General features: G+C 46.3%; 2 pseudogenes; one reads left to right on the top strand and one right to left on the bottom strand.

Moving 5' to 3' along the window:
- The first annotated feature begins 8,147 nt into the window (after positions 1 to 8,147).
- LOC142457120 (dual specificity protein phosphatase 7 pseudogene) lies at positions 8,148 to 11,731 on the top strand (annotated as a pseudogene).
- Positions 11,732 to 13,212: 1,481 nt separating this feature from the next.
- LOC142457119 (CYFIP-related Rac1 interactor B pseudogene) lies at positions 13,213 to 13,828 on the bottom strand (annotated as a pseudogene).
- Positions 13,829 to 25,660: the final 11,832 nt, after the last annotated feature.

Below are 25,660 nucleotides of genomic sequence, written 5' to 3'. Positions count from 1 at the left end.
GGGCTGCACTGAGGCCAACTTGGATCGACTTGTAGGAAATAAGCTCTGGTGAGGCTGAAGCAGAGGAGAATCCCTGGAGGCCTTGCTCTCACGGTTATGTACTGCATTCATTGTTCTAGACGGTGAACTGGATGCTTCCGGGCTCCAAAAGCAGGCCATTCTTGCTCTGATTTGCACTTGCTTTTGGCAGGGGTGCTCTTCTCTAGGCTGGGCAGTGAGATTGCAGTTTGAATGTTGGTCCTCCCGTGAGTCCCAGTTCTCTCCTCATTTGTAAGCAGGTGACTGACTCCACGTGGCCCATGTTCAATCATAGATCTTTCCTAAGTGGCTTTAAAGCACAACACTTGAGGAGATTGAGGAGGAGACATATCTTCAGCAGTTTCCAGACCCCATGAACATGTCGACTGGGACGTGGTTTTTCATTCAATATATGCTACTGCAGCTACTTGAAGTTCTAGCCATCAACGGTAGTGTCTATCGATTGATCCTTGTGCTCCACATAGCCACCGTGATTTCCTTGTCCTTTTGGCTGTGGAAGAGTTCTGAGGAAGAATAATGGGTGCTCCTACAAAATATATCCAGTGTTTTGTCACGTGAATGCCAGAAACCTGTCCAAAAGCAGGTGTTCTGCACTGAACCCTCTCTTCGCCCTAACCTTCTAGTGTCGGTACTGCAACACACGCACTTGCACAATTAGGCTTGGGTCACTTTTCCCCTCACAGTTCCATGAGCCTTTGGCAATAGCCCCAATCTCATTTTGTGAGTAAATATCACCAGCTTGTTTAGGAACCCTTTCTAAAATGGGTTGTGGGCGGTGCTGCCTTAGGAAGAATGTCACTGCCTTTGACTACTGTGCAAGGGTGCAGCATGTTTCATCTGATACAGAACCCGCTGCTTACTAATGAATCATCACCAAACCCACCTAAACCCACTGCCATCGAGGCAATATTGACTTATAAGGACCCTAACTATATAGTTTTCCTGAGCTAGCATGTTTTTCTGGGTGCTGACGGCCTATTCTTTCTGCGACAGGGTAGATGGTGGGCTTGAATCCCTGACCTTGATCACCTATGGTATGAAAGGATGGGAACACACTGAAATCTGTAGACAAGGTTTCAGCAGTTCTAGAAGAGACAATGTGTGTGTGCTGTTTATCCTGCGAACGTGAGGTGTCTTTTCTCCGTGAAAAATCAAATAACTCCTAAAATTCACTGCCATCAAGTCGATGCCAACTCATCGAGACCCCAGGGCAAGCTAGAACTGCCCCTGTGAGTTTTGGAGGCTGTAATTCTGTAAGGGAGTAGAAAGCCTAGTCTTTCTCCCCTTGCAGAAGATGGTAGTTTGGAATTGCTGACCTTGCAGATAGCAACGCATCATGTAAACACTACGCAACAGAGCTCCCTGAATATCAAGGAGAATGCATCCCAAATAGAGAGGCTAAGATGATGTGCGTGCTGTGATGTGGCGGGCGTTCATCCACCTAACACACCACTCACCAGTCGTGATGCATGTGGCGATGAGGCGCCCCTTTTACAACAGCAAGCTCAGTCTTCGCTCCCTCTCAGGCTGGGGCTTCTCTGCCTGGCCCGCTCTCGGGCTCGGCCTTCATTGCGGGGTGCGGCCCCGCCCCTCTCCAGGCCCCGCCCCCACTGCCCCGCAGGAAAGGGTCCTTTCCGGTGACGTCATTTCCGCCCGGCACATGGCAGCAGCTGGCGGCCCAGCGTACGTGACCCTCAGTGGTACTTTCGACCCATACGCCGCCTACTCTGCGAGCGCGGCGTCCGGCAGAGTTCTCGTGCCCGAACTGTGTCCGCCGCGCCGTTGATCGCCGTGACCCCCTGGGACGTTTCCCGCTAAATCCGCCCCGGGCCGGTCGCGGGCCTCTGCCTCAGGCCTGGGCACCCCTTATCCCGCTTGTCCTCCTTAGAGCCCCTCTCAGGCCACCCTCCTCGCCCCGGAACGGCCCTGCCAGGGGCGGGTCCTAGCCTGGAGTCTGCTCCGTGGGTGTGAGGTCTCGGCCATGAGAAGACCCGGCCCCAAACTAGCCTTTCCTGGAAGGGGAGGCCAGTCCCGCGGTCGTCAGTCGCCCACTGATCACCGAGACACGGACCACATGTGCGAGCTTGTGCTCCCGCGGTTTGTCTCCCTACCGCTGCAGACCCTGGGCTGTGGCTTGCCCACTTGAGGGCTTTTGCCCTGTAAACCTCACCCCGGAGATCGATGTCACGACTCACCCAGGTTCCTTTAACACCCCCAGGTCTATCTCGGCTCTTAGGGCAGCGTTGGCCCAGAGCTCCTCTGGTGCTGGTAGCAGCATTGGGCTGCTAACCTCCAGGTGTGCAGTTCGAAACCAGCTTGTGGGCAGACGGGTCTTTCTAGGGTTGTAAAGAGTTAGTCTCCTAAACTCATAGACAAAGGTCTGTCTTGTGCTATAGGGGTGCTATGAGTTGGCATCACCTGGACGGCAGTGAGACTGGGTCTTGGTTTTGAATTTTAGTAGATTATTTTGGGGGAGTATCCCACCATGTTGGTTTTGTTTGTTAATTTTCTTGTCCTGTTCTGTACTAATATTTTTTTGTGACACAAGTCCTAAAGAATACCACATTTTCTTGTTTTCACTCATTCTTCCTAGTGATAAGGACTTTAAATTGGTCATGTGTCAGTTATCACATGGAGTACAGAAGCTCTTCCTGGAACCGAATTGTAAGTACACGTATAAAGTCGTATCTCTATCCTTCTGGTATATCTAACTTAACCATGATTTTTGTCTACATGTGTTTGATTTCACTGTGCATGTACTTTGACCTGTTTTTCCCCCTAGATTCTGTCACAGCTTTATTTTTAATAGAAGATAGCACAATATCCAGTAATAGAATTGTTCGAAATGGTAAGATATCTTACTTGGACTTAACTGAGAGTCTCTTTACGAATCATTGCATGGTGGTATTTCCATGTTTCAGAGATGTACCCACCAAGGGTTGTTGATAAAGGCTCAGTTGATGTTCACAGAATTCTTGTTGCCAGCTGCACTCTAGTCCATTTTGTTAGCGATGCCCTTTGACTTTAGGGACTCCTTGCTGGGTTTCCAGGCTGTCATCTGTATGTGAAGAAGTTCCCAGGTCTTGAGCGCCAGGTGTAGCAGCCGATTGTTGAACCCCCGCACCAGTACGCCTCCTTAGTCACTTAGATATTCCTAAGCTGTAGTATGTTTAGATTTCTTCATGATGGACATGGTGATTTTCACTGAGAATTCTTTTTATCGTTGAATTTCATCATAATTTTATGTGTATTCATAGGCACGATTATGCTATCATTCCTTTTTTCGGTGGCCAAGGAATTCATTCCAGCAGAATAGAACTGTTCCATAGAGTTTAATGCACTGTACTCTTAATGGAAGCAGGGGCCAGGCCTTTTCTTCCACAGTAAGGCTGGCTGAGTGGAAACTGCCAACCTTTAGTTTATCGGCCCAGTAGGAAAAGTACATTCCACTTAGGAACCTTCATTTCCCCTGCTCCAAACAAACTCCCATGCCATCAAGTTGATTCTGAATCAGCATTCCTACGTAGAGTTTCTGAGCTTGTCAATCTGCATGGGAGCAGCCAACCTCATCTTTACCTCACTGAACTGCCAGTGCATTTGATCTGCCAATCCTGAGGTCAGCAGCCAACGTACAGGACTCTTTAATCCCCTTGGAGTAAACCATACCAAACCTGCCCACTGCCATCAGCTCCACTCCAACTCCTGGAGACTGCGTGTATGTCAGCATTCAGCCATGCTGCATACCTCGACCATGAGTCAAACCGACACGTGAACGGAACCGTACATTTTTAAAACATTCTGAAACAACATACCACATGTACTCGAGTATCAACTGAGTTTTTCAGCCCGTTTTTTATGCTGAACAAGCCCCCCAGTTTTTTGTGGTAAAATTGGGTGTTTGAACTTATACTCGAGTATATATGGTAATTATGTGCTATCAATTTATACATGAAACTCTGATTCTATATATAAAATTTATAGTGTTTAACATCATACAACATTTGAGGTATTGGGTTTGATAAGGGTCGCTTGATCAGTCAGTTTGTTAGTCTCCACTGCATTGTTTGTCTTTACATTTGATGTTTACTTCCTAAGAACTTTGTGACTTTGTTTACGTTTATTACTGAAGTAATACTTTCATGAATGAAACCAATTTACTGGGATTGTCAATTTACAGTCATAGCAAATTGAAATGTATCCATAGAGATAGGTATATTAAACAATTCCGAGATTGGAAAGCTTAGAAAAATGAATGTGGATATATATTTGTCTCAAAAAATTTGTATATATATTTGGATCAAAGTCGGCATAACTGGTAGGAAGCAAATGTAAATGGTTTCTGTAATTTTCGTTGAAATTGAAATGCATCAAAATGACATGTTCCATAAACCTGTTAAATTGGTCAGTAGTCACTAAGCACATGGGATAAAGTATACTTCCCTCTCCAGGTTAAATGTTGAGCCCCAGCTCTGCTTTCCCTCTATAACTCGCCCCTTCCTGCCACTCCCATGAATTGCTTAGCCTTTGAGAATGTTCTCTCCTGGGGCCTGTGCATATGAAGTGCATTTCTTCATTTTTGGTGTCAAATGTGTAAGTGCATCTTTATAACCCACACCTAATTTTATGGTTTCCTCCTGCAGTGGGCTCTCATTTACCTGGCATATTTGTCTTATAGTAGCACAAGTTCCAACTCTGATTGTATGGTTTGTCTTTCTGTCATGAGCAGCCTCCACTGTTTGTAAACTAGTATGAACTGTCTGTGTGGATGAGGGGGCTGCCATGGGCCACAAAGGCAGGCCTCTCTAGCTTTTAGAGGTGATCTTCCAGGAGCCAGTCCAAAGGCCAGAATTCAGTTGTTTTCATTTGCCTTTAGATCCATTCTAACTCATTGTAGTCACATGTATTCTGGGGAATTTGTTATCTTAGGGATTTCAAAGTTAATGTCTTCTGGAGGGTCCTTCTAGATATGAACTGCCAAGGTTTGGGTTTAGTCCTCAAGCATTGAATCCTGAGCAGCCACCGTCATGTCTTTGGATGGGATAAGGCGTCTTCCTACAGAAATGCACTTTTAAGTATGTCCATTGCACTGTGACCTTGATTATATACTGCTGTAAACAGCAGTGGAGTTGCACATCTCCAACCTGTCCTGGCTTCCCTTTTGCCACTAGGCAGTGGTTAGATGGCCTCCGTGTCCCGTCCTTCTTTATCTATTGTAATATCAACCTTTCCTCCCTCAGTAGTCTACTTCTATGCTAAGTTCAATAGTTTGTCCAAGGGCCACATAGAACTCAACAATTCTTAGGGTTATGGGGTTTTATTAGAGAAGTTAATAGATTACCACAAGTCAGGATCAGCAAGCATTGAGGATAAAACCATTTATCCCCTCAACCAGCAGCCACATTATCTCTCTCTGGTCCTATCTTTGTCTCCATGGGCCAGGAAGCCAGCCCACCTCTCGGTCTGTGGCACAGTTCCAAGGTCTTGAGCCAGATGAGAAGAAGGTACCCCATAGTTTTGGTGCTGCTCCTCTGTGCCAGCCTCCTATACATCTGGCCTTGGCAGCCTCTGCCACTTACAAACTCCTATATACTGAGGAATGGCTTTGATGGATGTGTGGTATACCTGTTTGCAGACCATAAACCACTGTAAATGAATGATGATGTTTTAAGTCTCACCCTTCATTAAAGTAATCTTAAAGACACACCCCAAAAAACAGGATGTGGATTGGTTCATACCCTCTACTAAGGTTAGGGCTTATCCCCACTTCTGTCGTGTAACAAAGAACTCCCTCCAAAATGGGATCACAGCCACCCGCAGAGAATGCACAATGATAAGACATCACTTAAGGAATTTTAGCTCAAAACCTCACTGCCATTCACTTGATATCAACTCATAGAGACCCCTGTAGGACAGGGTCAAACCACCCCTGAGTTTCCCAGAGTAGAAGCCCTGTCTTTCTCCCAAGAGCAATTGATGGTTCGTAACTGTTGACCTTGAGGCTAGCAACCCAATGGATCACCACTGTACCGGCAGAACTCCTGTAGAATTATGCTTAGAATGGCCATAATAAATGATTATATATCATATCCTACCACTTGTAATGGCTGATTGCTGGCCAATTCTCTTTAGTTTAATTAATATTTCTTTCCATCTTATTTTAATGCTTCTTTTGGTTATAAAATCCTTCAATATTACAACTTAAGTCTTGAATTTAATTCTTCCCTTTGGTTTTCTAGCTGCAGGTCTTTGCACATTTTGCACATCTTCTCAAACGGCTTTTTGAAAATTTTCTGTTCAGCTTGTGTACTTCGTCAGTTCTTTTATTTGCTTTAGCGATTCCACTTTCAAGACTATGTTTCAGGGTTTTCTAGCACCTACTTCCCCCTCTCCCTTATGTTTTAAATTTAATTTTTTTATTACTTCATGTATGATATTTTTGATATCATCCTTTTTGTTTGGTCAAGTTAGGTGCATCAGAGCTATTTTTGAGATGGCCTGTAAATGTGTGGCTTTTTTTGGACTTGATTTGGACTTGTTTTAATTATCCTTATCTTCAACCTAATTTTCATTGCACAATTTTTGTCTATTTCACAGTCGGCCATTGACCTTGTTTTGACTAAATGTATGTGGTTCTCCATTGTCTTTTCACAGAGAAATCCCAGAGGTCTAGGCAATTTGATTTGTGTAGATTTCACATCTAAAGTTGCCATTTGAAAAAAATATTTTCTTTGAAGTAGTCTTTGGTCTTACAAGTTCTGTCATGCATGTCCATCTTACTTTCTATCACCAAGTCTATATTTTCCAATTCCCAATCCTTTTGCATTTAATAGTTGCCTTCCAATCAACCGTAATTATCAATGCATTCAGACTGAAGGACGTGATAGAATGTAACAATATTTTGTCAGTATATTAGTCATTAGTGAGTGAATTTGAATAGTGGTGGTATTAGCTGGTCTCCTTTACTAGGCGTGAAGGAGAGCCTGGCACATCCAGCACTGTACTTAACGAATGACCTTGATCTTTTTAACCATGTGTGCAGTGTTGTTCTTGAAATAGTAAACTACAGTATCGGTCCTGAAATAGTAAATAGTAAGTCATAATAGTAAAGTACATATGATTGTTAATCATCTCATAAGAATAAGGAATCCCAAATAAGATTTGATGCATTTGAATTTTGATACTGGTGAAGAATATTGAAATATCACAGACTGGCAAAATACTGTTCAACTCTGTCTTGGAGAAGCATAGCCAGATTGCTCCTTAAAAGGAAGGATGTGAGACATCATTCACCTACTGTGAATGCACTACTGGGAGGAAGTGGACCCTTGAACAGGACAGCATGCTTGGTAAAGTAGAGGGACAATGAAAAAGAAAGAAGACCCTAAAGAGGGTTGGCACCATGGCTACAACCGTGGGCTAAAACATAACAATTGCAGACCTGGCGCCGCAGGGCCCGGTGGTGGTGTTTTTGGGTTTTTTTGGTCATACATAGGGTTTCTGTAAATCATGGCTGACTGGATGACACCCATCCATAACACTTGTCCAAGTCAAATGACTATCCCAGTCCATTTCAGCTCACTAATGCCTAGAATACCAATACATTCGGTTTCATTTTTGACAACTTCCAAATTTCTTAGAGTTACACTTCCTGCTTCCACACTCTAAGTACTAATAGATATGCTTCCCTTCCTATGGAGCCAAGCCCCAGCAGCAAATGAAGTGCTGGAAAGCTTTGCCACGTTGACTCTATTTTGAATGTGCCACTCCTCCACAGCTGTATTTTAATGCCTTAAAACTGAAGGGTTTGGGAGGGACAGGTGGGCGGGCCAACCGGCACGCAGTTCGGCAGGAGGCAGGTGCCCAGAGACGCGGCTGAAGCCCACGTGGCCCTGGTGCCGTCCCAGGGCAGGGCTACCCAGCACGCGCTCCCCATGAAAAACCAGGGCGCACATGTCAGCCTCGGGGATGGCGAAGGCGTGCACCTCGACGGGGTCCCAGTCGGCAGCAGGTGCGGGAGCCATGTTTTGCAAGAGCGCCGAGGGGCTGCAGGAGGAGCTTTTCGAGTTGTCGCACATCAAGACGGCCGTCAACCTGGCCATCTGGACCTGATGCTGCGGGGCCTGCGCAAGGGCAACCTGCCCATGCGCTCCATCGTCACCAACCACGCCGACAAGGAGCGCTTCACCCCATGCTGCAAGGCGGCCACCGTGCTTTGTTCTTTTTGTGCTTGGCTTGGGCTAGCCCTTAGAACTCTGTCTTGTGTACAAACCAGGGGGTAGAATTCAGAAGTAATGTTTCTGCTTTGTCTCATTCTGCTCATGGTGTTGGAATGGAATTATGTTATTAGATTTGGTTGTGTTGTTATATGTTTACATATGAAAATGTGTTCATATTTTCTAGTGAAATACACAGATATCTTGCCCTATCCGGAGTCTCCCTTCCCCCCCTTCTCTGCCGTCCATCTCCCAGGGAGGAGGTCACATGTGGATCCTTGCCGGATAGGACAAGATATGACAAAATAACAATCTATAAATTATCAAAGGCTCATGAGGGAGTGGGGAGCAGAGAGGGAGGGAGAAAAAAAAGAGGACCTGATGCAAAGGGCTTAAGTGGAGAGCAAATGCTTTGAAAATGATTAGGGCAAAGAATGTACAGATGTGCTTTATATAATTGATGTATGTATATGTGTGGATTGTGATAAGAGTTGTATGAGACCCTAATTAATGTAAAAAAAAGAAAATGATGATGGAAATATATGTACAAATATGCTTGAAACAATTGATGTATGAAACGTTATGAGCTGTAAGAGCCCCCAATAAAATGATTTTTTAAAAAGAAATACATAGATATATAGGATGTCTTTTCTTTAGGATGAGATTGAAAGAAATGTTTCCTCACTAGTGACATTCTCATAGGTGATAATTTCAAATTTTGTTTCCAAACAATATCCTGTTCTTGTTTGCTTAGCACTTTCATTACATTTCCTGAAGACCGTCTCACTCTCCTCTCTTTAGTTCTTTTTAAAGATAAATTTTCAGCTTGTTTTTGGAGTTAGTTATCTCAGCACATTAGATCCCCATTTGACCTTTTCCTCAAAGATTTTTCAGGGACATTAATTTTATATATACTTACCATGTTATTGTTAATATTTCTTGCTACTCTCCACAGACATGAAAGACGTTGACTTCCTGTGTACATTCTTCTCTCCCATACTGATTCATCTCCTGTGCCCTCTAAAAAATATCCGGATATTTTTTAGAGATTGTCACTACAATCTAATTTTTCTCATCTCATCTAATAGCAGAATGAGTGGGTTAATCACATCAGCTACTATGAGGAAAGCAGATGAAGCTGATTACTTGCTAGTCTAGAGACCATAAGGATTTCTACTCTGTCTTTCAGGGACACCATGAGCCAGAATTAACAGAACAATAGTGGGCAATTGAGTTTGTTGATTTTATTCTTATTTTATTTGCTGTTCTCTTTAGTTTCCCCCTCCCTCCCCGTATGTAAACACAACTCTGATGGAAATCTAGGAGAGACTTGAGTATTTCTTGGTGGTCTCTAGAATTCTCCCCTTCAGGCTCTGTATTCACTTTCAGTAACAACTGGTGTGTCCTATGTGTGTCAGTATCCAGGGCAGAGCTTCCCGTGGGTTGCACAATTTAACCTGATGGTGGCATAGAACTATGTTCCACGAAGAGCTGGTTGGCCATCTCTAGAGACAGGATGAGCTGAAAGTGAGGGGGAGTCAATGTGAGTCCAGGCACAAACCTCCCTGCAGGGAGAGGGCAGTGCTGTTGAAGGAGGCAGTCAGGATCATGTGAGCACAGGAACCAGTGTCTGATGTCAGTACTGTTTGACTGTCAGGGTGGGTTTCTTGTTGTGGTTTTGAGATTATTTTCCATTTCTTACTTTCCCCGGGGGATCTCTCTGTATGAATTATTCTGCGTCCACCCTTGCTATCTATGAATTCAGAAGTTGTATTTAACAACAAGTAAATAGCTTCACTTGCAGGGAAGCCAGTCCATTAACAGAATGAAACTCAGTTTTTCTGGCATCACAGAGTGAGAGTTCTGATGAACCTCTGAGAAAACTCCATAGGATTTTCTATCAGACTCGAGTCAGAGGGTGTGAAAGGGGGCCATACATTTAAGTGTTTGAATACTCACTGTCAAACCAACAAAGAGATGCCTTCAGGAAAGACCTGTGATTTGATTGGATTCTGAAATAACAGACTCATGGCAAAGATTACAATGCAATTCTAATTTCAAAACTCTTGAGGTTTGAGCTAAAGACTAGTGAGTGTGTAATGTATGGTGTATTGGACAGGGTTCTCTAGAGACCAACCAGATTGCTAGTAATTATATATAAATATATTTATAAAGATAGATATATAATTCAAGAAATAAACCGTTAAATAATATATAGATAGATAATACAAGAAATTAACAGTTAAATTATGAAGCAGTGAGACACTAGCAGTCCTTTAAAGCTTGAGAGCTGCCAGTTGCCAGACCCCTTCTGTAGAGAGAGCTGGGCTATATATACCCAGGCAGCAAACAGCAAGGCAGGTCCCTAACTGTCATCAACTGTCAGTCCCCAGCTCCAGAGATGAACATTCCAATCGTGTGGGCTTAAAGGGACCTCAACTTACAGCGTGTCAGTCCACAGGCTAGGCATCCCACAGGTAGTGTACCCCTTTAAACTGAGGCACAGAACAACCAAGGTGAGGCTCACCGAGCCATTTATCCCTCTGCCCTTCAGTTAATCCTACTTGTGTTTATCGGCCAGGCTGGCATAATAAACTATAGCATATGGTCAGTAACATAGAAAAGCATAATTTGGTTCACATCTGCCTCTCCCCTTCATGCAGAAGTGTGTCAAAACCAACAATGGTCTCAAGGCTTATTTGTCCTTTTCTATTTTCTTTCTTTTTTTTCAACGTGGGTAAAATTTTTTTTTCATCTTGGAGCATGGCCACATTGCCAATCACTCTGTTAAAGAGTGGCAGCCCAAGCCCGGCGCCTGTCCTCGACTAGCGGCTCCCAGCCCACCTCGGTGCTGGGCGTAGGCGGCCTGCGCATCAGCTCCGACTGCTCTGTCGGAGAGTCCCAGCCGTCCGGCCGCAGAGCTGCCCAGCAATGTCACCAAATCAAAGGGAAGCCACGTGCCATCCAGACAGCCGGCTTTCCCCATCCAGATCCTGCCCTACCTCTACCTCGGCTGTGCCAAGGACTCCACCAACCTGGACTTGCTGGGCAAGTACGGCATCAAGTGCATCCTCAACGTCACACCCAACCTGCCCAATGCCTTCATGCAGATTCCCATCTCCGACCACTGGAGCCAGACTTCTCCCAGTTCTTCCCCGAGGCCATCAGCTTCATTGACGAGGCCCGCTCCAAGAAGTTCGGGGTCCTGGTGCACTGTCTGGCCGGCATCAGCCGCTAGGTGACAGTGACCATGGCCTACCTGATGCAGAAGATGAACCTCTCGCTGAATGACGCATACGATTTCATCAAAAGGAAGTCCAACATCTCGCCCAACATCAATTTCATGGGGCAAGCTGGACTCCGAGCTGACGCTAGCGCTGAGCAACCCGGACGACAGCCACACGCCCGGCGGGCAGCTCTACTTCTCCATGCGCACCAGCCACCACCTCTTCCCGCTCAACAGGCTGGAGTCCTCGTGAAGCGCCCAGGCTGGAAGGGAAGCCCAGCCTGCTCTCTATGGCCGGGCCCACCTGGCTGTTTTTAAAAGACACCCACGGACCCGAGTTTACTCTTCACCCAGCAGGTAAATCCAAGCACCATGGAGCAGAGTGTTCGAGCCCTTCAGATTTACCTCCCTTCATCTTTTTAACAAAAAGTGTTATTTCCAGGCTACACCCAACAGTGGAGAGTATACACCAGTATTTCATCCCTTGATCCTGAGAGAGAGAGAGAGAAAAAGAGAGAGAGAAACGTTCTCATATGGTTGTTCTCTATTTTAAAGAGTATAATTCTTGGTGGTTTTCTGTTTGTCTTTCATGTAAAAGACAAAAACTACACGCTGACCTTTTCTTGACCAAATGCATTTTGCATATATGTGAAACCCCCGTTTCCACAGTGGGCCCTTCTTTTCTCAGAAGTAGCTACTATGTGATATTTTGTGTTTATGAAATATGTTTAATAAGTATCATTTAGAGGCTAGTTAACCAGAATAACAAAGGTAGAAGGAAAGAAAATATCAAAATGGATGTCAGAAGACTGAAAGTTTCCCTCAGGCTAAGACAAAAGAAAGAAAAGACAAAGTAAATGAACTGAACAGAAAATTTCAAAGGGCAGCTTAAGAAGACAAAATAAAATTATTATAATGGAGTGTGCAAAGGCCTAGAGTGAGAATCCAAAAAGGAAGAATACATATGCTCAGCATACCTAAAACTGAAGTAATTCCAGGAAAATTACAAACCTTGGGTTACAATATTGAAGATTCTATGAGCAAAATATTGAATGATATAGGAAGCCCCAAAAGAAAATGGAAAAACTAGCATCACTGCACCAAAAAGAACTAGTTAACATTGAACCATTTCAAGAGGTATCAAAAGATGAAAAAACAGTAGTACTGAAGGAGGAAGTCCAAGCTGCACTGAAAACATTAGCAGAAACCAAGATTTCAGGAATTGATGGAATAACAACTGAAATGTGTTTGAACAAGCCAGTGATATACTAGAAATACTTCCTGATCTACACCAGGAAATTCGGATGACAGCTACTTGGCCAACTGACTGAGAAACCCATATTTGTACCTACTCTAAAGAAAGTTGCTACATAATGTGCATATTATAGAACAGTATCATTATTCTCACCTAGAAGTGAAGTTTTGCTGAAGATCGTCAACAACATTTGCAACAGTATATTGACAGCTACACAAGATTCAAGCTGGATTCAGTAGAGGATGTGTAAGAAGGGATATATATCATTGGTGATATCAGATGCACCTTGACTGAAAGGAGAGAATAACAGAAAATATTTATTTGAGCTTATCGACTATCTCTCCCAATTCTCCATGGCTTTACTACAATCGTTACATATCTTAACCATATGATTGCACCTACTGAACCCAGGAATAACTGTCAGGGGTGGCTACCCCACAGGCCACGGTACTCCATCCGTCTGGGGGATCTTCTGCTGGTCACTTCATATTCTCAGACACAAAGCTTGTTGTGGCATCACTTGAGGACTCCAGCACCAGGGTTGCTTCCGCATTAAACAGAGACCCTCAGTTTGCCCGCTCATTATTGACTTCATTCTCTCCTTCTGCAGACACATGGCTCATCCCCATAAGACCCAACGCTCTTCTGTAAGACCAACACCATTCTGCGTGGCAGGATTTGCCATCTGGAGTTCATCAAACCAGAGTGTGAAATGAAGGATTTCTGCAAAGTGTTGAGCAAGAGCCTGCTCTCTGGGTATTTGTCAGGGCTCCCAGTAGACCTCATAATGCTGCTTCTAACCTCTGAGAAATTAATAAAATGTCTTTAATTTTCCTGCTAGTGGGACCACTGCATTCCATGTCTTCTCCTGCAACTTCTCCTCCGCTGGATGCTGGGTCGCCTCTCGAACTGTGTGGTCAGCTCTTCTACATGTCTGAAGTCCTCCAAGATACCTTCTGTATCTTTTAATACTACATTCACCTGATTCTAAATTTCCTTCTCAGACTCTGTAGGCTGAGCATTTTCTAAATTAAGGGGAAATTTTGACCCCTGCTCAAGGTTTGTGCATGACAAACATTTAAGAAGATTCCCCATGTTAAAGTACCTTCAACCAGTGGTGGCTGGTGATTTGGTCTTTGTCCCTCTACCTTCGTCTCTGATTTTGTGATAAATATTTCAGCTATTTTAAAGGTCTCTGTCTGGCCTTGATCTTGGGGCCTCATGTCTCCCTCCACACGTGGGAACCTCAAGTGTTTGGATGTTCGGTGAGTTTACTCCGTAAGCTGCTGCTGCCTTGGGGTGCACCGCTCCACCGCTCACCGGCCCTGGGCTCTATGAGGGTGTACCCATTGGCCGGACCTTTGTAGGAGTACATCCCGGACCCCCAATTTCCAAAAGGGTAGCTCTTTCCAGTCTTTGAAAGTGACCTTTTGCTTTATTTGTATATAGTGTTCTTGATGGCCCCCCACAGCATCAGGTCTTCTGTCCGTGTTCAATGATTCAAATCTATTCTTGAGATTTTCTCAAAATTCGGATGGGATATCTTTAAAGTCATATGTTGATACCTTGGTGCCCACAGCCAGTGGTTAACACACACACACATGGCTATACTGTTGACCCCCAGTTATGTGCTCCCTCACATGGTAGGTGTCCCAAGCACAGGGGCTCAAAGAGGATACACTTTTCACTTGGGACAGTGGCTGGGCACAGACCTCAGCAACTGCCTAGCAGTTACCCCCTCCCCCCCCAACAGACCAGATGTTCCATCCTGACGCTGTTCCAGAGTGTGAGCGTGGCAGAGGAAGGGGGTCCCTGCATATTTGTCTGTACAGGGGCCGTCTCCCCATACTTCATCAATGAAAGGAGGGCCCCAAGGCAGTCCCCCAGCAGCCCTGTGCCCATTCTACCACGTGAAGCACTGTGGATAATTCCCTACTCCACGATAGCTACACCAACCAAGTCTCCTACAGCAGCAACAAGTTCAAGGTCCAAGGGCTGGGATGGTGTCTTCATACATGTTTTTCATTTCAATAAGCTTTGAATGCTATTGTATTTTGTGCTTTCTCGTGAAGTGATAATATTATGAAAACCTAAGATCCTCTGATCATGGGTTTTATTATTTACAGTCCTTGGGTCACACACCAGATACTTCTATTTCTGATCGTCTGGCACCCTCTGATTTCTTCATCACACCTTGTCATAGCATCTGTTTTTCCAGTGAACATTTCATGAAAGCAAATATTGAGCAGAACAGCATCAAAAGAATGAACTTCCCCCCCCCTGGTACCACGCCCCATACTTAGGGTAAACAGAGGGGAAGAGAACAGAAGCTCAAACTGTTGGGCTGCGGTTGAAGGTGGGTCTGTGCTTGCATTGACTCCTCAGACCAGCAGTGTCTGGAGTGCTATGTCTTTGGGGAAATTAATGATGTGCAATCACCTTATACTCCAGGGGGATGATTAACAATGTTGTACTTTTTTGTTTATATGGGGTTTGCATTTCCTGCTTTGAGCGTTTAATTTTTCTCTTTTTTTGTTTGTGCTAGTTTAGTTGGTCCTATGGGGGTTTGGTTTTGTCATAAGACAACCGCCAAAGTAAAGTTCAGTCATGCATATTCCATGGACAAGCATATGGGTTCTGGGCTCCTGCTTAACTGGAGCCCCAATCCAAGAACAGATAGTTCTGATAACATGGCCCTACCTGATACTTACCTTCATGAAATGACAACTGAAGATAAGATTGCTACAGCAGAGTGTGGTGAAGAGAGCAGATGGTGCTCAGCTATCAACTGTAATAGTGTCTGTGGTCTTGAAGGTTTGTATTCAAACAAGCTGTCATCTAAGTGAGGATTCAACTAAGTTCACATTGAAGAAGCACACTAGCTTGTGTAATCCAAAAATGACAATAACAAAAGTCAAATATGACGAAGAGAAAGTGTCAGAACTAAAATTATGAACACCAATTTCTCGAAGGCTGTGAAAGACAGTGCAAGCCCCAAACACATCTGCAAAGTGTCTAGCCAGATTAAGCTGTTGACAAATCCCCTCTAGCCACATACAAAGATCTGGAACAGTCTTACTATCAAACATAGACCATTGTAATCCTAATCATGCTGGAACCAGCTTGATACTTGGTCAGTGGACCTCCCTCTAGGCCCAACTTGAATTTGCTCAAAGTGCAAGGGTTTCTTGCTTGTTCCACAAAAGTTTCTTCCCTGGCTTTTTAAATATTGATGGTGGACATTTGTTTCTTACACATTGGTTGCATTTTTGTCTTTATATTGCTATTGTTTTATCCTCCCTACTTTATTTAATATTTGTTCTAGATTGTTTCTTTTGGGCTGACCAGTTTGTGAAGCACAGGAGGAGTGGGTGCATAGAGATAACCACTGATGCAAGGGTTTTGTCAGAGCAAGCCAGCCTCCGGCAGCTGCAGGGTCCACAGGCACAATTGTACGGTTATAATATATAAAGGTTATAGCAAAGTCATAGAAGATAGGAGAGAATAAAATACGGGAGTCAGACTTCACTTGAGCAGAAAATAAAAGAGAATTTTGCGCTTTAAATCTCACTAGTCCCCCCTCAAAATACACTGTTGTTGAAGTTTTTAAAATGTTGTCTTTTCACACTACTTGTGAAGCACTTATCCATGGTCCATTAGGCTCTGGATGGTTTTCTCTGGATAATTGCTCGAATCTTGGCAATGGCATGATGTTGATTCTGCCCAGGGGCCCTTAGCATATTTTCTCCAACTCTTAAATCTCTCCAAGTCCTAAAGTGTGGCACATTTATTTCTGAAAGCCTAGAAGCACCGGTCATTAAAAACAAATGAATCAAAAGAAAAAAATAAACAAAAAAATCCACAAATGAATCAAGCCTCTACTTTTCATTTCCATCAGGGTTACCATCCTCCCTCTCTGTGAGGTGTGATTTATATTAGTGATACAGGGCATGCCCTGCTCATGCGCTAGGCTTTGTGGGAACCCCACTGGATGAACTAGACTACCTCAAACACACCTGTAACCTGAGGACTTAAGACTGAAATTATATGATGTCTGAAGAAGCAGAAGACAGCTATAGCGAGAATATTGAACTGTCGGAAGGCAGACTAACAGTTACTACTACAATACCCTGCTTGCTCTATTAAGATCTGCATTACTCTGGCAGACCCGTGTCTGACATTGCCAGTGAACATTATGGTAAGTTTTGCCTGACCACCACTCCCATTGTTTGTGCAAATAGCATTCAGACATATAAGGATTTATTCTGTACAAGTGAATATGCCAGGTATTGAGATATATAGTCAGTCTACATTTATTCACTCTCCCTCTATCAATAGTTTTATTTTTAATTAGAACCACGGGCTAATCCATGACACTGAAAAGAGAAGGTCCTTGTGCTCCAGGAAGATGATCGATAAGATTCTCTACCATACTAAGGATGCCTATTCCAATGGTGCATCCTGGAACTGGGGAGATAATGACAGGATGTGTTTGGGGTCCCACTGGTCCCACTGTGAAAGGTATCTGAGGTAAAACTCTGTTAATAACTTGACTCTGAGTGGTGGGCCTTCAAAATGTTTAGGTTCTCCTGGCATTAGTGTCAGTTCAGAGCCAGTGTCCAGTAATTCCCATAAAGCTTGATTATTTTCCTCCTCACCTCCCCCCCCCCCCGCAACCTGAAATGAGCAATCACTCTTGTGAAGGGCCGCAGGTCCCTTTGGGGAAGGCTAGAAGAAAGACTGACAGTATACACCTTTGACAATGGCCCATCTTTAAAGGGCCCGGCCTTCTCCTCATTCAAGGGGCTGTGGGTCTGTAATCTGGCTCAAGTCTAGGAATTGTTTGAGGGGTCATGACTCTCTATTATTGTGCTTTGAGTTGAACTGCTGTTCACCTGCTCTAGCATTCTGCCTATACAGAATACCTAAATAATTAGTAGGGTTCCCATGTATTTTTCTCCTAGGGTCACCACAGCTAAGTAACCAATGCCTTAAGTCCACGTGAAACAGGTTGCTTTGGTTACTATGGGAAAATGGTTTGAAAAAAATTAGAATTCATACTACTCCAAATAAAATTCCAGAAGATAAATGAGATACAAGAATCTAAAAGAACGAGAGACTACTGCATGGTTTAAAATCAGGAAACAGTCCCTTCAGAATTGCATCTTTTAATTGTATTCTGATTTCCCTGCCACAGCCAGTCAGCCTGCAAGTCTATCCAAGTAACTATTGCGGGATTGTGTATATGAGTATTTGTCTCTATTGCTTTTCACTCATGAAAATTTCCCAGATACTTTCCCTTGTCTCCTTCACTTGTCCCTAACCTTCCTCTTATTGTACATTTCTTTCCTTTTCATCCAAATTAATATTTGTTGACCCCAAAGTCCATACCTTCCCCTCCCCCACTTCCATCCCTATTCCTGGTAACCATCAGCGAATGTTTCTTCTAGTGTGAAAACCTGCCCTTGACTTTTAGTGTTGAGGGTTCAAATAAACGGCAGCCAGTATAATGTCTTGAAATGTAGAAGAATTTTTATTCAGCTAGTTGGGCTACCAAGAAACTGAAAATATTTCCCCTCATCGCATCCCTGAGTGGGCTTCTCAGTTCATCTTTAAAGGCCAAAAAACTCATTTATCCCCTGCCTAGGATTAAAGCATACTTGAACAGCAGCAGAAGGTAAAAATAGTGGATTAACTGTAACTTTCAAAAAGAGCAAGCGGGAGAGAGGGAAGATGGCATCCAGGTAGATTTGCCCACCCAGAGCTCCTGCTGCCAGACCAGAAAAGAGGTAAGGAAAACAAGACTGGGAGGTTGACTCATAGCAACCCAGTAGGACAGAGTAGAACTGCCCTGGGAGTTTCCAAGACTAACCCTTTTAGGGTTAGGGAAAAAAGGATGAAAGAAAAAAAAAGACTGTAATCCTTGATGGGAGTAGAATGCAGGGTGATGAGCAGTAGAGGGAAAAAACATCTCCACAAGACATCAAAGGAGAGCAAAGCCAGCAGGCAGAGAGGATGCTGACTCCCATCAGCAAACAAAGAACCCAAATTCACTGCAATTGCTCTTAGCATCCCTCTGTCCCCCCACCCCCCGGTGGGTTTCTGAGACTGTTTAAGGGAGTAGAAAGCTCAGTCTTTCTCGTGTGGAGCTGCTGCTGGTTTCAAACTGCCTGCCATGCAGATTTCACCCAATGCATAACCACTATGCCACAAGGCTCCTAGGAGACAATCATTTCCATTGAAGCCAAGATTCCTGCCCTGGAAACATTCTTGACTCAGTAAAACATGAATGCCCAGACACGGAGATCTCCGAGGAATGCAGGCACCTCAGATGTTGAAAAGAGACCAGTACTTTCTACAGCCAACCTGTTGAGAACCTTTTTTTTTTAAACAGTCACATCTATATTTCTTTGTCCTATACCTCAAGGAAGACAGAATAAAGTTCTCTTTGTAAAGCCAAAAAAAAAAGGGGGGGGGGGGAAACAAATCATGAGGCAGTCCCAGCAAAGAATGTGGTCAATGGAAAATAGAAAAAAATCAAGAAAAAGAAAAGCAGAGAAAGAAATAATACAAAGCAAAAGAATGGCAAGAAAAGGAAAAGAAAAGGCAACAGGGGAAAATTGGGAGATGCAAGGACCCAGAATGAGCCAGGGTCTTCTGCCTGTCAAGGAGCTCACAGGGTACGGAGCAGGGTGAGTGAGGGGCAAGACTGTCTTCCCTTGGCCATTTGAGGTCAATGTCTGTCCTGGATGGCATTCTTGTCAGCGTATATGCTGTCTGGGGTCAAGGCATCTAAATCAGACGTCATTTTTTTCAGGCTGAGAGCGCAGTTAAGTTCATGGTGCTAGATTTTGGAAGGATTTGTGCTAGACCCATAAAGAAGTTGAAGATCCAATTGATAATTAAGGGATGATTTCTTGCCAGTCCAGGGGTACCAACGTACCCTGCACTAACAACCCTGCTGAGATGCAGTTCACTCACCTCCAGATTCCCAGATGGTTCACCTGGCACAATCCGGACCTCAGACAGAGCAGGCACACCACAGTTGTACAATAAATACCATTCATTACTTCTTAAAAGAACACCATCATGGAGATTCGGAAATGTTGTCATCACAATCTTATCTTACAACCAGTTTGAAAATGACATTTATTCGTTAATTTTCAATTCATGTATTTCTGGTAAATGTAATATGATTTTACTCAATTTTATTACTGTTATTTAATTATATATTAAATACATTGCTATTCTCTTATAATAATTCTAATTATATTATATTTCAAAGTGATCTCACTGTCTACATGTATTCACTGTCTTTCAACATTGATTTAAAGTAAGTTTAACCTCCAATTATTTTCAGTTTCTTATATATATCAAATTAAATTTAATGCTATATGAAATGGAAACACATTCAACTAATTTATTTTCTTTCATTTGTTTAAAGGCTTCTCTTCCTGTGTTTATTATTTCATAGTATTTTACATAATTTATTTTAATAAACTTGATGTAAAACAATGTTCCACTTAAATATTCAACTTAATAGAATATTTAATTTTACATGTAAATAATTTTTACATAATCCTGTACCTTATATTTTTTTAATTTTATTAGTTTAAGTTAATATTTATCTTAAACATTTTATTTTTCCTATTTTCCAAATCCTCCTTGTCACCTGTCACGCCTGTCATCCGCCACCTAGTGGTCACTTTCACTTTCTCTCCAGAGCTCTGTCGCCAAAGCCATGGGACCCTAGCGACCTGTGTCACTGGCCCCAGAGTTCCAGGACGCCGGCGGCGTCACTTGTGGGTCGACCGGGCGGTGGCAGAACATCGGCCTGGAGAGGTGGCCCGAGGTTATGCCTGCAGCCTTACCGGTTGGCGGGCTTCACTGCCGCCTCTGTCGCCAGTGTCGGTCGGTGTCCGTCAGTCTTGGTCGACCAGCACAGGGCGCTCAGACGCGCATTCATCCACGAGCACTCCCAATGGCTATCGGCCCTTTGGAGGGACCCGTGAAGTTCACTGTAACCCTACCTGGACTCAGGAGCCTCAGCCACAACTGGTGCTTGTACCATCAGAGGAGACTACAGAGAATCTGAGTACCCACTTGGGGTTCAGACCGGTCCTGGTGGCTCTTGGCCGCCGCGAGAGTTGGCGTGCGCTGCCACGTGCTTGGACCCGCCTTTAGTGAAGCCGGACCCGTGGGAGGCGGCGATTGATTATTACAAAACGCACGTGTGAGTTCCTATGACCGGCCCTTAGCGGATTCATGCTCAGGGAACTGCTCCGGTGAGTTTCCGAAAAATTCTTCACAGGTGTAGAAAGTTCTTTCTCCCGCAAAGCTTCTGGTGGTTTAGACACGGTGAGCAGCCCAACGTGTGTAATCACTGTGCAGCCATGGCTCCTGGGAACCTGCCTTCGGGGACCACACCCGACTGAGCAGACAGGTGGTCTGTTCCAGGGAACGTCAGCGACCACCCGTCCAAGGGTGAAGACTCAGACCATCAAAGAGAATTTGTCCAAGTCCTATCTTGGAGCCTAATGAACCCAGGAAGCCGGTGTCCTTACGCCGGATATGGGCGCTGCCCACTGTGAAGCCAGACTGCTTACTAAATACCCACTTCCCTGGAGCCTAAGAAAAATGTCTAAGTTCCTCACACATGCTTCCACATCAGTGGCCGGCCTCGCCGATGTGCGGGACCTCCGGTGTGCTGTGCCGGCCTCGCGTGAGGGCACGCTGCCCCTCTCCCCCCGCCTCCTTTAATCTCAGGAGGTTGACCAGAGGATCCCAGGACCTCCGGAGTGAGTGCTATGGGGTCACGTGGCAGGCCTTGGGCAGAAACACGGTTCCGGGGGGCGCCCGGTGTGGGAGAAGCTACCGCCCTTCTCCAGGCGTGGTATTTTTTTCGCTGAACTCGGTCATTTTGGGCCACCAGATAGGTACTGACACGCTCGTCTTATGTGGCCCTCACTGAAGAGGTAGGTCTGATGCTCTGGACGTGTGTAGGTTGCCTGGGTCGCCTTTGGGTTACCGATGGCCCCTGGCGCAGTCCCTTTGATCCCGCGTGAGTCGCCTGCTTTGAGGCCCGTGAGCCGGCTCTTGCGAGTCCAGCTGTGTCCCGACCCTGTGGTGCCTCCTCTGGCCTCCAGTGCTCTTGAGGGTGGCGAGACCCACAGAGAGGTTGGCGGGATGGGTCTTCTGTGCTCCTCGCACCCTCTGCCCACTGCAGGCATCCCGGGCAGCCGTGCTACGATTAGCGGAGCGCCTTCCACGCCCCGTGGGCTCTGTCTCCCGTGTCAGGCACTCCCCGTGTCCTTTTTTAGCGGCTGTCCTTCAGTGGCCCTGGGTGGGTCTGGCGGAGGCAGAAACTGGGCCTTTTTCCTTCCCTGACCTCCCCCAGCGTCCTACAGGGTTTTTTTTAACTTTTGCTCTCTTCGAGTGACTTGACTTTTGAACACAACCCCAATCGATGTGGTGCTGTCGCGCTCTGCCGAGCCGGACCTAAGCTGCGCCAGACGAGGGACAGACATTCATGGCGAATGGGACCGCTCCTCTCGCTCTCTCCGCGGGCCCCTACCCTCTTCCCGCCATCTGCTTGTTGGTGCATAGGGAAAAGCAGGGGTGTGGAATCCTGTTTTTCTGTGTCTGTTGAGTGTGTGGCTCTGAGAGCCCAGAGGGGAGGGGAAGGCCCTCCTGTGTGGGGTTTGTCTGTGTCTGTCTCTCCATCCATCCATCCATCCATCCATCCATCCATCCATCACCTCTCCACAGAGGAATAGGTCCTGGCTGAGTTGCAGAATACGGCTTGTCCTGCACGTGCGCTTTAAAAAAAATCTATCTATCTATCTATCTATCTATCTATCTATCTATCTATCATCTATCTATCTATCTATCTATCTATCTATCTACCTTCGCATGCTCGCTACTGTCCGCCTTCCGGCGTGGGCAGCGTATGGGTCTTTCTGACCCAAGCGGCTACCTGGAGCAAGGGGTTGGGGATGCTGCGACTGGTTTGAGTGAGTGAGTGAGCAATCTAACCCTGACTGTAGAGTACTAGTTCTAGTTCAGAGTCCAAGTTTCTCAAACACAGCTGCCCCTCCCTCCTATTCTGTAAGGCATCTGCTTTTCTAAAGGTGGGTAAGGACCACAGCCTGGGCCCCCCACAGAAGTCAGCCTGGGGGGTGGGGAATGTGGGAAGCCAAGCTTTCTCCCGAGTTGTCTCTCCCCCAGGCATATCCCACTGAAAGGTTATTCACCCAAGGTAGGTTCTGGGTTATTCTCCCTCAGGGTGGTCAGACCTCTAGAGTAAGCAGACAGACACCACTGTTTATGCCACCATAGGTAGGTAGGTAGGGAGGGAGGGAGGGAGGGAGGGCCCGCTTGCTTCCCATCAGGGTGGTAGTGGTAGAGGTTGAGAGTGAGCAAGGTTAGGCTGCCCCATTGAGTCTAGCGGACCACCAAGTGCAGCTGAGAGTGAGCAAGCTTTACCCCTGAGCTGTGTCTGCCTCTGTCATTTCCATCTCATTCTATATAGGACTTCCATCTATCTCTCCGCTGTACGATTTAGCCTGTTGAGCCCACGATTCATTGTAGGGGCTGTCCTTCCCCCCGCCCCCACCGGGGGAAACATTCTTGGGACAGTGGAGAACTGTGAAGGGTGTTATGATGGGGGAGGGGGGGTGCATGATGCAAAGGACGCGCCTGGCCAACACAGTCAGTGTATTCTGAGGACACAGGCCAGGGTAAAAGTTCAGCGGCGCCTATTAACGAGGTCTGTATTATGTCAAGGGGGCCCTGGGGAAGTTTCCCCCTGGGCGGGGCGTTTTCATTAGGTTCCCAAGGCAGAGAGGTTGGGGCGAAGCCCTTATGTCCAACAGGCCGGGTGGATATGACTTGCGGGAGGCGTCTACGCCACAGTCTCTGCTGTTTGCTTTGGTTTTCATTGAGAGGCCCACAAGAGGGGGAGGGGGGGTTGGTTGCAAAGACGTTTTTCCTTTCCCTATAGGAAAGGGATAGAGAGGGGACCTTGGGGGGTGGGGGGGTGAGCGTGATATGTTGGGTGGTGTGATCGGCTTACTGTGCCAACCTGGCCTATAACAACAGTTGGGGTGTAATAAGGTCGTCATTTTGATCCGGTGGGCAGAGAGATAAATGACTCTGTAAGCCCAGGTTATCTCGCTTTCTTGCGGTGTCACCCCACCGTGTGACTCCAATTGTGAACTAATGTCTACAACCTGTGGGGGGGGGGGGGGCAGGGCACCTGACCCATGGATCCTGCCACTAAAGCTTGAGGGTTTTTTTCCCCCCTTTCAGATGTGCATTGCCATGCCGCTGGTGCGATAGTACACTTGACTTGAGCTTGGGACGGTCGCATCCGGTGATCTGTCTAAGCGTGGGGGACCCATCTGGCTGCCTGCTGCCTCTGGCTGGACTGAGTGCATCTCTCTCTGGAAGACTCTGCTGTCTGCTTCCTTGACCTTGGACGGAGCAGCCCTTGCAAGACGAAGGATTTCCAGGCTACTACTAACTGTTTCATGAAAGTGATTCAAGCTGAGCCGTGTTGTTCCCCCCGCCCCCCTCCCCGTCTGGGGAACTAAATTAGCTGTTACATTACTTTGCGTTTTGTGTGTGGTAGGGTGGAGGGGATAGGGGAGGTAGTGGGGGCGGGGTAGGTAGGTAGGTAGGTAGTGGTGGGAGTTAGGGTGTAGGGAGGAAGTGAGAGTGAGTGAGAGTGAGAGTGGGAGTGAGGTGGGGAGGTGAGGTAGGGCATAGGTAGGTAGGTAGGAAGTGAGAGTGAGAGTGGGAGTTAGGTGGTGGGGAGGTAGGTAGCGAGAGGCAGGCAGGCAGGCAGGCAAGGCAGCACGATCGATGGCTGTGATCTCATTGTGAAAGTCAGCCCTTGACACAAGGTTTTTGTGTCGCTTGCTTGCTCGCGTGCCTGGGTCGGGCATATCGGGGGCACGAGGGCGGGGAGAGGGGGAGGTTGGACCCTTGTCGCCCGCTCGCTCCGCCTGGTGGCCCAGTGTGCGTCCCTGGCCCAGTCTGCCATGTTGAGGGTTGTCTGTCTGCGCTGCGCGGCGCTGCGCATGGCGGACGCGTGGGGGCCAGCCGGGCGCATCCCATCTCTCCCTCCCTGCTGACTAAGAGGCGCGCGGGCGCGCCTGTCTCCCTGTCCCTGGGTCGGCCCGGGTCGACCAGGGAGGTGGCGAGGGGAGAGGAAAAGAAGAGAAGGAAAAAGTCGAGGGGCGGCCCGGGGTTCCCGGGCAAGGCCGGGAACCCCGGGGCCGCCCCCGGACGCAAGAGGTGAGTAGACCAGCAGCTGCCTAGAAGAGATCCTGCCGTCCTCCTCGTCGCCGCTAGGGGGAATCACTGGGAGTCCCGTCAGGTCAACCCTTAGGCCACGCGCGTGTGCGCTAAGGCGCACATGGTGGGACCGGCCACCGCTCCCTCCTACTCCCAGTCACTCTGAGAGCCTAGAGAAGGCCCTCCTGCGCAAAGTTTCTCTGTTTCTCTGTCTCTCTATCTCTCTCATCCATCCATCCATCCATCCATCCATCCATCCATCCATCCATCCATCCATCCATCACCTCTCTTCACAAAGGAAGAGGGCCTGCGCAGCGAGAGGAGGGTAGGAAGGGAGGGTGTATGTTTGAAACTTCAGCCCCATATCCCCCTATATACGATGGCAGTGAAGAATGAACCCTAAGCGTGACAAAGACAAAGCGATGCTTCTGTCTGTTTGATGGGATTGATCCGCTTCAAACAGAGGGCACCCAGGGGTGGTGAGTTAGTAGGTTTGGGGCGGGCAGACTGGATGGCAGAGGTGGTGGTGGTTCTGCTGCTGCTGCTGCTGTGGCTGCACGATTGCATTGACTAAAGCGTGGTTCAAGGCACTCCTGAAACTTGACCAGGTGGCCCTGGTACTGTACA

The sequence above is a fragment of the Tenrec ecaudatus genome, chromosome 9, assembly GCF_050624435.1.
Source record: "Tenrec ecaudatus isolate mTenEca1 chromosome 9, mTenEca1.hap1, whole genome shotgun sequence".
Taxonomy (NCBI): domain Eukaryota; kingdom Metazoa; phylum Chordata; class Mammalia; order Afrosoricida; family Tenrecidae; genus Tenrec; species Tenrec ecaudatus.
Note: the sequence above shows the minus strand (reverse complement) of the source record. Positions and strands in the feature narration are given on the sequence as shown.